The sequence below is a fragment of the Pristis pectinata genome, chromosome 17 (assembly GCF_009764475.1).
Source record: "Pristis pectinata isolate sPriPec2 chromosome 17, sPriPec2.1.pri, whole genome shotgun sequence".
NCBI lineage: Eukaryota > Metazoa > Chordata > Chondrichthyes > Rhinopristiformes > Pristidae > Pristis > Pristis pectinata.
Window position 1 is genome coordinate 14186073 of NC_067421.1, and position 15686 is coordinate 14201758.

The 15686-nt window shown below is 39.0% G+C and overlaps 1 protein-coding gene across 1 annotated transcript in view; it reads right to left on the minus strand.

Annotated features, from left to right (window-relative positions):
• Positions 1–15686, minus strand: part of sppl3 (signal peptide peptidase 3) — a 145637-nt gene that overhangs the window by 94814 nt on the left and 35137 nt on the right. The gene's annotated exons all lie outside the window — the stretch shown is intronic.

Consider the following 15686-nt stretch of genomic DNA (forward strand, 5'->3'; position numbering starts at 1 on the left):
TTAAATTGGTGATTTATTGCAATGACGTTTGCAGTGCCTAACTGCCACATTTTCCTATATTTTTGAAGCCACTATATTCAAAAAGTACCTGACTACAAGGCAGTCTTTCAAATATAAAATACAATACTTTTGTCAAGAAATTGAAAGATAACACCAAGCATTTATCAATTCATCCTCTGTAATAGATGCTTGTGTTCATGTGTATAGATGCTGGCGATCCCTCCAAAATATTCCTACTTAGATCTTGAGAGGTAAATAAGGTGTAGAATTTTTCCAATATTTAACCATAATGCATCAAAAATAACTGCACAATCTCAAAACATTAACTAGAGATAACATATTGGTTAATTAGGAGTCATTATTAATCCAGAGATGAGAGTTTGAATCTTGTGGGCATGGATGTGGTGGGCCAGAGGTCCCATTTCCCCACTGTACATGTCTATGACAGCTGTGGTATTTAAATTCAATTAAGTAAATATGGAGTTAAAAACCTTTCAACAATAATGACGACTATGAAATAAGTGCCCTTCAGTGAAACAAAATTTGCCATCCTTACTTAGTCTGACCTGGCAAATGTGGTTTTCCTAAATGCTTCCCAAAAAGATCTAGCAAGGCACTCAATTCAAGGGCAGTTAGGGATGTTTTTGATTTAATTATTTCTCTTATAACAATTCTCATTACATACCTATTTCCCAAACTCTGAATATGCATTATTCAATACCCTTTATATGCCTAAACAAACTATAAACATCCTTGAGCAATGTGGGTATGTTGATTCTTTAAGAAGCAGTTGTGAACAAATACTTCTGTCCAGTGGCTTTTTAATGTGGCCACATTTTAAATTATTATAATATCTGAAATAAATATCATAACTCAAACCTGAGGGAGCAGCATAGATTGAGCAATATTTTAAAGTTATGGTTATTATTCATATTCTTCAGTGAGTCAGAGCTGAACTAGTGCTGCATATAATAGCTTGAAAAGGAAAGACTAAGCAATTGCAAGTAAAACTATAAGCAACATGACAAAGTCTGCTCCCCAAAATTGAGAGTGAGCAATGCTTGATTTGAGAGCGGGAAAAAAAAAATCAGTCTGTACGTGTAGGAGACCTAGTGCCTCCTCAGGCATAACATGATTGTACTTCAATGATGATGCACTCACACTTCATTAATGCTACCAAGTCTTTTTATTGCGTAAAAAGTCAAGATAGCACAGTGAACAGCAAATAATATTCAACTAAAATAGACCAATTAAGAACAGTATTTAACCAAACAACATCACTATTCTGAGAACAAATCAAATCTTCACATGCTCCAAATCCTGAATTAATTCAAATAACATGTATTAAAATGCACAAATAGTATTCATCTGTCAATCTAATTTAAAACTGGTTAATCTGATTAACAACGTCATTAAAAACAGCACCCAGAGGAGCTTCTTAATCCTTCGTTGCTTTACTGCCAAATAATATTTTTTAAAGAATAGTTTTCCACACAAAATATTTTAATATTTATTCCTTCTGAAAGTCAAATTTTGTGCATCTTGAATTAAAAACAAAAATCCTCAAATATTTTTGGCAATAAGACAGTAAAAGGGCATTTTAGGAAATAGCAAGAGGAAATACTAATGGAATAGGGTGGTCCCAAATGCAAATAACTCCGGTACAAGGCATTAAAATGTGTATGAAATTCATCAAGATATAGTATTTACTTTGTTTGCGGCTCTTGATCTTTCTGCACCCAGGCTATACTCACAGAACAGTAGTTAACTAATCTGCACTAATACAAGTAGTTAGCTGTAGAAAACACACTGATAGAGACATAGAACCTATAGGCAGTCCCCAGGTTATGACAGGGTCCCATTCCTGAGAATGGTTTGTAACCCAAACTCTTCGTAAGTTGGAAATGAACAAAAACTATGTGGGAGAGAATGACAAACAGCCGCGATGGGAGAGTGAGCAGGCGTAGGAAGAGTGGCTGCCAGCCGGCCTCACTGACTCAGTGAAGAGTATGCGAGGCTGCTCAGTGCTCCCAGCTCTGCCTCCAACTGTTGCAGCTCGAGGACTCACATCCTGTTCCTACCCGCCGGCAGAAGATGCCTGCAGCCCCCGCAGCAGCTGGCAAATCCATCTCCATCCATCCTGCTGGTCTCCAGTTAAATTGTGTAGATTTATTTGCTTTCTCCCCCCACCCCCCTTGCCGGATCACTCAATTAATTAATCAGCACAGCATAAAACACAACCTTGTACCTCATTCTTGCCAACTTTTTCTATTCCTATTTACTGTTAATTTCAAACAAACTTTTAGCTGTCCAGAACTTTTGCATTTTGTATTTTCAGGATTAAATATAAACTTTTTGATCAGACCAGGGGAAATTTAACTTGGCAGCAGTGAGGCAACAAGTGATCAAGCTACAAGTTATACATCATTCTCAATTTTCATCTCCACTGAAGGCAATGGGGGCTGGGGAAAGGGGGCTGGGGAAAGGGGGCTGCTGCAGAAGGGATGGTACAGTTGTACAATAGACAACTGTTCTGCTATCAGTTCAATCTCATACAGCAGCAATTTACATATAAACTGAAGGTCAAGACAAAACAGGAACCTGCTGATGCAACACTCTGCTTTATCCTATTTTTTTTTAAATTTTGAAATTAATTAAGCTAGATACAGAACTCAACAGTAAATGGACCTTCATCCCTACCCCCAATATCTCTACTCATGAAATGAGTATTATTTTGACTTTAAATAATCTGATTATTACTTGTGGTTGTGCAAGATCAATGCAGATTATTCCTTCTGAAGGCAATAATTTTAGCATTTCAACTGCTTATTTACAATCCTACAGAGTAAAGTGACGATTAAAATAAGTCAAGACTGAACACGTGGCAATATGGATCATCGTCAGTGGCAGCAATGTCACTGCCACAATCTGTAACCTCAAGGCTTGGCACAATCCTTACTCAACCATTACTTTCAAGCCAGAGGGTCAATTCTGGCTCAAGGAAGAGTGCAGAAAGACATGCCTAAAATTGATGAAACGTCAACCTGTGAAGCTGCATTACGGGATCAAATGCATACTAAATATCAAAAACAGGCATAGCTAATCAATCTCACAGTCAACAGATCACACTGAAGCTTTGCAGTTCTACATCCAGTCATGAATCGTAGACTATTCTTGTAGTCCCATCCTCAAGAGTGATCTGTTCCAGTATATGAATGCTAAAGAATGAAGAATTCCTAATCACGTTAAAATAGGTGCGGAATCGATGATCCATCTCTATTTCCTCCTGAGATCCCCTGGGACGGTCACAGAAGCCAGTCTTCAGCCAATTCCATTCACTCCATAGGATAACAAGAAACAGCTGAGAACACCAGAAACAGCAAAGGTGATAGGACAGACAACATCCCAACTGTAATGCAAAAGAGCCCGTGATCCAGAATCAGCTGTAACACTGGCCAACCTGCTCCAGTACAGTTACAACTACAGCACCTAACCAACAATATGGAAAATCACCCAGGTATGTCTCAGTCACAAAAAGCAGGCCAAATCCAATCCAGCTAATTACTGCACAATCAGTCTACTCTCAAACAGCAGCAAAGTGATGGAAGTTGTCATTAACAGTACTTTCAAGCTGGACTGATTCATCAATAACCTGGTCACTGATCCTACGTTTGGGTTTTGCCAGAATCACTCAGATGCAGACCTCCTCATGGCCTTGGCCCAAGCATGGACCAAGGAACTAAGTTCCAAAGGTGCAGTGAGAGCCATTGTTCTTGATATCACAACAGGATTTGACCAAATGAGGCAGTAAGGAGTCCTGGTAAAACAGAAATTAATGGGCACTAAGGAAGAAACACTCCAATGGTTGTAGTCATATTCTGTACAAATGAAGATGGCTGTGGCTTTTGGAGGTCATTCATCCCATCTTCAGGATATCAATGCAGGTGTTCCTCAGGGCAGTGTACTACGTATCCAACCATCTTTAGTTGTTTCATCAATGACCTACCTTAATCATAAGCTCAGAAGTAGGAATGTTCAGTAATGATTGCCGAATGTTCAGTAATGATTGCCCAATGTTCAATTCCATTTGCAATTCTTCAGCAAGGATAAAAAAAAGATATCAAGCATACTCTACACTGTTCCATCAAACACTCCCAAGGCAGGGACCGAAAGGATTAGATACAAAGTAACATTCCCTCCATAATGTCCCATTATGAGGAGTCAGCATAGAAAAATAAAGGAAATGTCAAAAGCTCCGTACTGTGTGGGAAGCAACTCACCTCCTGATACCTCAAAGCTTCTCCTCCCATTTTCAAGGCACAAGGTAGGGACATGATGGAACATGCTCCACTTGCCTGGTATGTGCAGCTCCAAAAATCTTCAAGAAACCTGTCACCATCCAGATCAAAGCAACCCACTTGGTTGAGTCCCCCGCTGACCATCCTAAATATTCATTTCCTCCAGCTCCAGCAAACATCAACAAAATGCCCCTCAGTTCTCACCTGGGCAACTCCGATAGCACCTCCCAAACCCACAACCTCTATTACCAAGAAGGACAAGAGCAGCAGGTAGTGTATGGGAACACCATCCCTCCAAACTGTACATCACCCTGTCTTTTAAATATATTTGCTGGTCCTTTCTTTACCACTGGATTCAATTCCTGGAACTCCCTATCCACAGCACCCTGGGTGCTTCATCATTAGAAGCAATGCGGCAGTTCTCAAATGGCAATAAAAGCAGGGTTTGCTAGTTGACGTACAGATCCCAAAAAAGATGAATCAAAAAAGGTGTAACTGGACAAAATAGATTAACACATATTAATGACAACTTCATTGGAAATAATTGTTCCAATAAATGAAACAATTGCTTGTCAACAATCATGTAGAATTCTTGAATCACAAGAACAAATAACCCTACTTTACCAATGACCAATCTAGAAACTCCACAAGGTATTCAGCAGAAATCACAACAGACTAAGTACCAAGTAGAAAAAAATACTATGACAGATAGATAACCAAATGTTTGTTCAAAGAGAGGAGATTAAAAAAAAAGGGAAGGTCTAGAGAGGAAACTCAACAACCCAAGCATCCAAAAGGTACATTTACCAACGGAGGAGCAATTAACATCGGCAATATGTATTAGGTCAGAATTTCAGAAGCACAGAGATCTTGGATCTCTGGAGTGGCAGAGGCTGAAGGGTGATCTGTTGGAAGTGTATAAAATTATGAGGGGCATAGATAGGGTGGACAAGCAATATCTTTTTCCCATTATTGAGTGATCCAATACCAGAGGGCATGCATTTAAGGTGAGGAGGATAGGTTCAGAACAGATGTGAGGGGTACATTTTTGTTTACTGAGAGAGTGGTGGATGCCTGGAATGTGTTGCCTGATAGGGTGGTGGAGGCAAATTCATTGGGGGCTTTTAAGAGGGGCTTGGATGGGCACATAAATGTGAGGAAAATAGAGGGATATCAGCATTCTGTAGGTAGGAGGGAATAGCTATGTCAGCACAACATTGTGGGCAGAAGGGCCTGTTCTGTGCTGTACTGTTCTATGCAAATATGTCACGAAGATAATTTTAAAATCTAAGATGGTTGGAAGGAATTAGACCATCTAAAATTAATCATATAAACAGCAGGATCTCTAGCTCCAGTTAGTTTGCTGCTGTTGAAAACTGCAAACATGATAAAAGGAATGGATCAACTCACATCAGCAACGACAACCACTACATTACATCAGAACATTAGCAAGATGCACAGCTTGCAGCTATGAAATCTGATCAGAACAGTGTAGCCACTGTCCCTAGTTCCTAGGGAATGAATAAATAGCATCAACCTGGGAAATGCAGCCTATATTTTCCTTTGCACAATTATAGGGTCTAGCCACTGAGATGTATGTATAGCGTCAATACAAGGCAAGAAATAGGACAAAGAGCTGCCACATTCCTGTGCAATGACTTCATAGAACTGGGCTTACATTCAATACTTCTTTGGAAGATCTAAAGGCTAATGAATAACACACACATAAAGCCTACGCAAACATAATTCTCCATTAAAAGTTATTGATATACTTGTTAAAAAATGATTTAATGTGGCCTTCTTATTCTGTTCTTTGCTACTTAACTTTCCATACTTGATAGCTTTTCCCCTATTTTATAATACTACACATGCATATTAAAAATAAAAGATTTAAATGGAACCTCCATCTGCTTTAATATAATGCAAATGGTGGAAGTATACAGCATGCTGATTAGAGAAGAGCAGACTAACAGACTGCAGTCTTTCACTTGATGCAAAATCTCTGAAGTATGCGCTCAATACATTAATAGGGAATGTTAGTAGTTTGCTTCAACATTGGTTTGGAGAACTACAAGCAGTGCACCTTAATCAAAAGGAAAGCCTTGATTACCAGAATGAACACGGATATAAAATGAGGAACTTTGACTTTTGTCTGCAGTTTCTAAGGATGCACCAGAATATATACCAGGCGTAAAATATGTTTTGCTTCTTAAAAGTAAATAGCCATTTGGTGATGGGGTGCTTCACTACGATGTAGCTACCGAAAGTTGTCAAGTTAACATTTCAGCATTTCATGGGAAATTAAACATTTAAATGAAGAAGGATATTAAGCAGGCAGGGAAACAGCATGAACAAAAGATTAAAGATGATTGTTACCAATGGATTAAGTTACCATTGGCACAATGAACCAATTTCAGTTTAAAAATATAAAAATGGGAAGAAGACTTTCTTACTCTTATATGGTAGGAATGATTTGTTTTGCAATAGCACAAGTAGTTTTAAAAAAAATGGACAATCTAATATTCAAATTGCCAATATTTATCAGTGAAGGTGTGCACACAGGAATCAATTGTAGGCTTCCAAATCCAGATCCGGGATGATTAAATGATTTGCCTTCCGCAGGTACAAAATTATCAGTGGAAATGATGCAAAAAATGGAGAGAAGGTCAAAACAGAACAATTCTATAGAGTAAATGTTCTTCTTCCCACAATGCTGTTTATTCTTCTAAATGGAGCAAGTTCATAGAACAGTATCACTAAGCAATAAACCAGAGTGAATATTAAGCCATACAATGGCTGAAAATTAATATTGTGAAGAACTATAGACTGGATCATCCTGCACTTGGCCCCTTGTCCAACCTCAATTCTCTGGACACAAAGGGGTAGATAAGCTGAGGCCACATTGTCACCCTACACTCCCCTCCCAAAAGGCATTTGGCTCCTAGAAGCAAGTAGTCATGAGGTGTCATATCCCAAGGCTGTGTCCTTGTAACACCTCGGTGTCAGGGACATATAAAAACCATTCAAGTAGATTAAAATAATGTTTAAATACAAAAAATAAAAAGACTAAAAATAATTATTTTACATTTTTATTTAAATATATACTTGGCTGCATTTACCCTTCCCCGCCCCTCCACAGGGTCACGACCACTTGCAAACCAACAAGGTGATGTACAAATGCTGGCATTCCCCGATGTAAAGCCTAGAACCTGATGCAAAGTGCCTCCAGGTTTTCCCTTCAGCAGGTCACTGTCAGATCCTTTAGCACATCTCAGGCAGCGTATTTTCCCTTCAACGTTTGGAAGTCCAAGATGCCTTGAGGCAAGAATGGCTGACAGCTAGCAGCTCCAAAGGCTGCTGGCGAGCACAAATCAGCCCTTCATTTTCATCATGGAGAAAAGTTGGGTAATTATGTTGAACTACTACTTTTAAGTGGTAGAATGATCTCAGTGGTTAATTTATTTTAAAGAGGCATGAATTTACCATTTATTTTCCTCCTTCCACCGATTCATCTCTGGGTATGATTTTAAGGCATCTATCTCCTACATCTCATTTGGTGGACATTGAGACAATTATGTGAGCATGGAAAAAGTTGACAGAATATTCAGTCATCAAAAGCATCTGTTTTTGATGCACCTCAGCTCCAGACACTCTAGAGCCATTTTGCTGGATAGTGAAGTGGAGACCAAATTCTGCAAGAAGATCAACAAAAGAAGCCTACTACAACCACAGTCATCAATTTTGGAGAAGTTAGATTTTTGTTTAAAGGTCATACCCATAATTGCTAATGTGCCCAAGATGAAAAGTTGAATTTGTTTTTGGCAGGGATGAGGGGCATGTTCTACAATTTACTTCTTCAGGTTTAGCAACTACATGCACATGGGTTTCAGCTGTAAGTCAGTTACAGAGACAACTGGTTACATTTAAGACCTGATATCTGTACAATAGTTATTGCTAGCATGATGCCTTGTTTTCCTTAATGCTTACAAGGTAATTTGGTATAGATTAAAAGACATTGTTTGTTAGTCACAATATTAACAATAGCTGATAATTGATTGAAATCCAATAGTTTTTTTTCTACAAAACCACCAAAGCAACTTCTCTAGCAATTTTTCATATCAATCTATCCAGAAGAGTTTTGCCTCACAGATGGCATTTGTAGTTAAGAATAACTCTGCTGTACAACTTAACTTCACCCCAGATAATTTTGTTTCTGACTTTTTCCAATGCACTCTTTTAAAAAAGCAGCTCAGAAGTTCATAAACTTGCTGCGGTTCAGATATGGGTTTGTATGAAAATGTTTTGGAGCTTCCTCATAAATTTCCAATTTTGTATCTCCGTACAGCATGTTTCAATGACAACCACATTTGCAGTAAAGGTCATGTGACTCAATGTCAAATCCATAAAAATCAAGAAAAATGTTTTTTTTAATCTCAGACAATCCATTTTACCAATTTGGAATCAGGACATTGTAGTGCTAGAAAGACAGCTATGGCTGCAATCAAACATGCTTTCCATTTCACCCCTCTTCCCTCATATTTTCTAAATGATTAATATTCACCCTCCTTAACTTTCACATGCTTTCAGATCACTTTTTAGATTAATATGATAACTGAGATTTTGTGCTCAGGTCTCTGGTGTGAGACTTGAACCTGCAACTTCCTACCATTTATAAAGCAGACAAAAGCAGTAGTTCAACTTAATCTGGTTAAATGAATTGCTTTGCTCCATGATGAAGGCTGAATTGTGTATGCCACTACCGATACTTGCAATGGGTGCACTGCACAGTAAATGGGTAATTTCCCACTTTTAATTAGCAGCATAAATGAAATTTGGGAAGAGTTACTGAGGTTTAAAACTTTGCACTAACAGTGCAGTGATAAATTGGTTTATTATTGTCACATGTACCAAGGGACACACCATCCATACATATCATTTCATTATAACAGTACATTGAGGCAGTACAAGGGAAAACAATAACAGAATGCAGCATAAAGTGCTACAGTTAGAGAAAGTGCAGCGCAGGCAGACAGTAAGGTGCAAGGCCACCACGAGGTAGATGGTGAGGTCAAAAGTCCATCGATCTGTATTAGGAGACCGTTCAATAGTCTCATAACAGCAGGATAGAAGCTGCCCTTCTGTCCAGAGTATTTTCCTTGTCCAAATTTATGATGATTATTTAATATTCATATATAGAAATGGTCCATCCAGCCCAAGAATTCAATACCTTCTTTATTCAACCACATCAACACAAATTTCTTTTTTTTCTTGTACTGATCTACCCTTTAAATTCATCTCGGTTGGTTGCCTTATCTACATCATATCCCACATCCCTTCCTGATGAACTTAACGCATTCTATGCACGTTTTGAACAAAAGGGAAGTGGACTGTCACCATCCACCCTGACAGCCACCAATGCAGCTGAACCTGTGACCACAGTGGAGGACGTAAGATCAGTCTTCCGGAGAGTGAACACGAGGCAAGCACCTAGCCCAGATGTCGTCCCAGGCCGTATGCTCAGATCTTGTGCTGATCAGCTGGCAGAAGTATTTGCGGACATATTCAACCTCTCCCTACTTCAGTCTCAGGTTCCCTCCTGTTTTAAGAAGACCACTATCATCCTGGTACTAAAGAAGAGCAAGGTAACATGCCTCAATGACTACCGACCAGTGGCTCTGACATCACCACCATGAAGTGCTTTGAGAGGTTGGTCATGGCACGCACCAACTCCAGCCTACCAGACAACCTGCACCCATTGCAATTTGCCTATTGCCGAAACAGGTCTACAGCAGATGCCATCTCTCTGGCCCTACACTTAGCTCTGGAGCATCTGGACAGTAAAGACACATACATTAAACTATTGTTTATTGACTACAGCTCTGCCTTCAATACAATAATCCCAAGCGAGCTTGTCACCAAACTACGAGACCTAGGACCCAACACCTTCCTCTGTAACTGGATCCTTGACTTTCCAACCAACAGACAGCAATCAGAGAGGATAGGCAGCAATACCTCCGGCATGATTATTCCCAACACTGGTGCCCCACAAGGCTACGTCCTCAGCCCTCTACTCTACTCCCTATACACTCACGACTGTGTGGCCAAATTCTGCTCTAACTCCATCTACAAGTTTACAGATGATACCACCGTTGTAGGCCGTATTTCAAACAGCAATGAGTCAGGATACAGGAAGGAGATAGAGAGCTTAGTGGAATGGTGTCATGACAACAACCTTTCCCTCAATGTCAACAAGACAAAAGAGCCAGTCATTGACTTCAGGAAAGGGGACAGTGTACATGCACCTGTCTACATCAATGGTGCTGAGGTCGAGAGGGTTGACAGCTTCAAGTTCCTGGGAGTGAACATCACCAACAGCCTGTCCTGTCAAATCACGTAAATGCCACGGCCAAAAAAGCTCACCAGCACCTCTACTTCCTCAGGAGGCTAAAGAAATTTGGTTTGTCCCCTTTGACTCTCACTAACCTTTACCGATGCACCACAGAAAGCATCCTATCTGGATGTATCACGGCTTGGTGTAGCAACTGCTCTGCCCAGGACACCAAGAAACTGCAAAGAGTTGTGGACACAGCCCAGAGCATCACAGACACCAGCCTCCCCTCCTTTGACTCAGTCTTTACCTCTCGTTGCCTTGGTGAAGCAGCCAGCATAATCAAAGACCCCACCTACCCGGGACATTCTCTCTTCTCTCCTCTTCCATCAGGTAGGAGATACAGGAGCCTGCGGGCACGTACCACCAGACTTAAGGACAGCTTCTACCTGACTATGATAAGATTATTGAACGGTTCCCTTATACAATGAGATGGGCTATGACCTCACGATCTACCTTGCTGTGACCTTGCACCTTATTGCACACTTTCTCTGTAGCTGTGACACTTTACTCTGTACTGTTATTGTTTTTACCTGTACTACTTCAATGTACTCTGTACTAACTCAATGTAACTGCACTGTACAATGAATTGACCTGTATGATCAGTTTGTAAGACAAGCTTTTCACTGTACCTCGGCACAAGTGACAATAATAAACCAATACCACATTCTGATCATTCCTCAGATAGTAGTTCTAGCTGAATTCCATTTGGAGATATATTAGCAACCATTTTATTCTTATGCTGACACTCCATGCAAGTGAAACTATAGTATATCCAACAAACTCTCAGAATTTGAAAGGCCTTCATGTGATCGCAACCCTGCAGCTTTCTCTCCCCCCTCCCCCAAACAAAGGCAAGAGCACAAGTTTTTTCAATCTTCATTGTTGGGCAAAACTTTTCATGTCTGGCATCATAGTATTTTTTTTGTGTCTTGTCCAGTGCCTCTATAATCCTTTATACATTACAGAGACCAGACTTATTTGCATAATACCAATTATCACACAACCAGGACTTGATAATCCACCAATTTCAATTATTTAATTTTTTTTGAAACGAGATGCATCAATTTTTTTGGTCACTTTGAATTTCCATAAGCAAAGCACTCTAATGTGTTGAGAACTTTTCTAAGCAACGTTGCTAAAGAAGGAATTACATAACTGTGCAATTTTCACGTTGGCAATGAGGACTAAAAATAGAAGGAATGCCCTAAAAAAAATGTAAATAGGATACTTAAAGTGGCATCAGATCACCACATTTTTCAAAGATAATGACCATTTTCTTTTGGAACCATGTCATAATATATTGCAAATCATTTTCAAAAACCTCTGGCAAATATACTGTAACGTTGCCATGGGTGTGGCAGACGTCGCTGCTGCGGCTCTATAGTAGAACAGCTCACCATCTGTTTGATTCTACAAGATCCCCAATTATAATATGTGACAAATTCATGTTTGGCATCTTCCCCTTATTTTTTCCATCGTAGTTACAGTTTCTGTAGGTGATATTTGTATTGCTACATTTCCATCTGCACTTCTACTCTTCCATGTTATACCACCACTGGTCTCCGACTAAAGCATCCCACTGACATATGGGATTGATCAACAGTCTGCAAGCACATTTTGAAATCCATGTGTGACATTTCAAAAGCAAAATGTACATTCTGCATAGCTGAATTGGCAATACCAAGTTTTATTAATTAAAAAAGAACATTCTTTCAATTAAGTTTTTGGAGATATTTGTTAAGTTTTTAAGTCAGTTAAAAGTGAAGAATTCAAGTCCCTTATATAACCAAAGTTTATGCAAAATTCACACATCTCTGCTTTTCAATTCTCTCCCTCTAAAAGTAAATCAGTTTTAAGATTTTAGTACTTTCATGATGTGTTTTTCTGGACTTAAAAGATCACTCTTTTCTTCTACTCCAGTTAATTATTTTGAAGGGGTTTGTGACACTTCACGTTAAGTTATAATCGTTTTTTTTGCCAAATTTATATCCATTCTGCAAGTCTATAAATGCTTCCCGTATTTGTCAGTCCTTCTTTCTGTTAATAATAGCCATTAATCTAATGTTCTCCACAAATTCTGAAATTGTGCTTCTGAATGCCACGTCCAAATTATGTAAATAGTAGATAGTGGTTGGACAGCTATCCTTGTGTAACGTCACTTTCCACCTGTCACCAACTTCAATTCTTACTGTTTGTGACCAACTTGTTGTCCATACCAACACTCATTTGATTCTACATTCTTAGTCCTGCATTTACTATACCTGAAGCCCTTTTGACAATAAATTCTACTATTCCCAAAGGAAGAATTCACTTGGTGAAAAATTGTGCCAATGATTAATTTATTTTCAACTGAGACAGTCAATCAAAATTTTCAAAAATAAATTACCTACATGCAATATTTTTCATTCAAATACAAGATTATTATACAAAAACTCTACAGCAGAAATATTGTTTATGGTTATGCACTGGGTAATGTCTGGTAGCAATCTGAAGCTTTCAAGTTAAACCATAAATATACATTTTTAGCAATTGGATCAATTGTTCCACCTTTGAGAGTTTTCTTTAGTCAACCTTCACACAAGTCCTGAATCTGGTGCCAGATTAGGACTTATGGAATGATAGATGCCACTGCATCCGTCACTCATACATACATATACACACACTATTGTGGGTATTTTACCACCATCAAAAGTTGTACACATGACCAGAACTCTATTTAATGGTCCAATGAGTTAAAGAATCAATTATCAGATAAGATATCTTATTAGTCACATGTACATCGAAACACACAGTGAAATGCATCTTTTGCGTAGAGTATTCTGGGGACAGCCCACAAGTGTCACCACGCTTCCAGCGCCAACATAGCATGCCCACAACTTCCTAACCTGTACGTCTATGGAATGTGGGAGGAAACTGGAGCACCCGGAGGAAACCCACGCAGACATGGGGAGAACGTACAAACTCCTTACAGACAGCGGCTGGAATTGAACCTGGGTTGCTGGTGCTGTAAAGTATTACGCTAACCGCTACACTACCGTGCCTTTCACAGGCATTCCCTTGCTTAAATTCATATCATGTAGCACTCAGGCCTCTGAATCAGGAGACATAGCATTGAGGCCGCTCCCCACACCTGAACCTTAAGTACAAAATCCAAGACAACACTTCTGTGCAGTGGAAAGTTGCACTGTCATAAGTGCCAACTGCCCCACCAAAAAAAAACACTACTCTGATATGCAGTGTTTAGAGTTTTTCTGTAAAAGATCCATAATGCTCAGATAATTAACTTTAAATCCAAGACAGAAAGATTTTTGATATCCAACTGTATTAAAGAATATGCGTATAAGGTATACACAGTAAAGTCACTGATCAGCCTTGATAACAGGTGAAACGGGTTCAAGAAATGAAATAGCATCTCCTGCTTGTACCTTCTTTAGAACAACAGGCAAGTTACAAGAGTCATCCTATGTGCCCCAGCAAATATTTAGCTCCTCAACAAATACAAGAGCTTAACTGTTCACTATCACAAAATTGTTTATGAAAAATAACACTGCACTTCCTGGTTTATAACAATAACAGTCCACAAGTACAACACTGGCTCTCACATTGTGACAACCGAGGCTGTGAAATGCACTACACAAATTGTTCAATGAAAATAATACTGGATTTTACTGGTCATATTTCAATAGGTTTGAATTTGTTGAGCAGATGTGTTGTCCTAGGTAAGAATTAAGCATTTTACACATTTATTAAACCTAAAAATTAATGTTATGATATACAAAGAAAAATGCTCCTTTTTTGATCCATCTGACTCATGATGTACCTAGCTGTTATTAAGCCAGTAACAAAGAAAAATTTTAACTGAATTTTGTTTGCATGCTCTGGCACAATTAGGCCTCCTATTTTACATTGCACAAATTAAATAATTTGACCAGTGGAATAAAATAAAAGCAAAAATAAACACACAGATGCTAGAAATCTGAAGTAATAGAAATTGCAGTAAATACTCAGCAAATCAGGTGACATCTGTAGAGGAAGAACCAGAATTAACATTTCAGATCAATGGTCTTTCAGCAAAATTTGATGAAAGATCAACCTGAAACAATAGCACTACTTCCCTCTCCTCAGATGCTGCATTTTTTGTTCTTATTTTTAATAAAATGAAAGACTGATACACAAATGTTGCATCTTTTCCTCCCCATGTTTTTAAATTCCTATCCTGCCATTGCCATTTGCATCATGATTTCTCACAACTGATAACAAACTGTTTATCACTTTCATTTGCATTCTTTCCCAGCCCATGATTTATCTGCCTTCTTCCACACTTCAAAAACTCGATCAAGAATAGACATAATTTTACCTCCTATCTCCAAAACTCTGTTGGCTTCCTTTGCCAATATTATGATTGCAAGATTCTTCCACCTCCTTTCTTGAACCCATCATCGAGTAAACCACGTACCTTTCAAGTCCATAAGCTTTGCATTATCACTGAATCACTACCTCACAAACTCATTTTGCTTCACTGACACCTCTGCTTTGAAAAGCCCGTAAACAACTACTAACTGAGCAAGCTTCAAGACCCTTCTTTTAGCATTCAGCATCTATCTTTCTGCTTCAGAAATGCTGGATGAATTTTAGCCTCCAAAATAAATGAGTCAAGCAAGGTGCAATTTCAACCTGGCAACTTTTGATTTTAATACAGGCGAGGGAAGAGCAGCCAGCTAATAAAGTTCTAAAAGGCAGGTTAGCTATTTAAATCCAAACAGCCAAGGCCAGTTTCAGAAAAAAAGGATGTTCTCTGACAGCTCTCTATGGGTCAGGAGCAGCAGCACTGCTGCTCCACAAGCTTGCCTTCTTGCTTGGTATCAAACTTACCCCCTCCTTTCACCATGAACTAGTCACCAGCCACTTCTTGCTTCCACCAATATCTGTAGGCTTCTTACAGCTCCACGGTGCTCTCTGCCAGAGACTATTTTAATCACGTCGATTAGCCTGGCCTC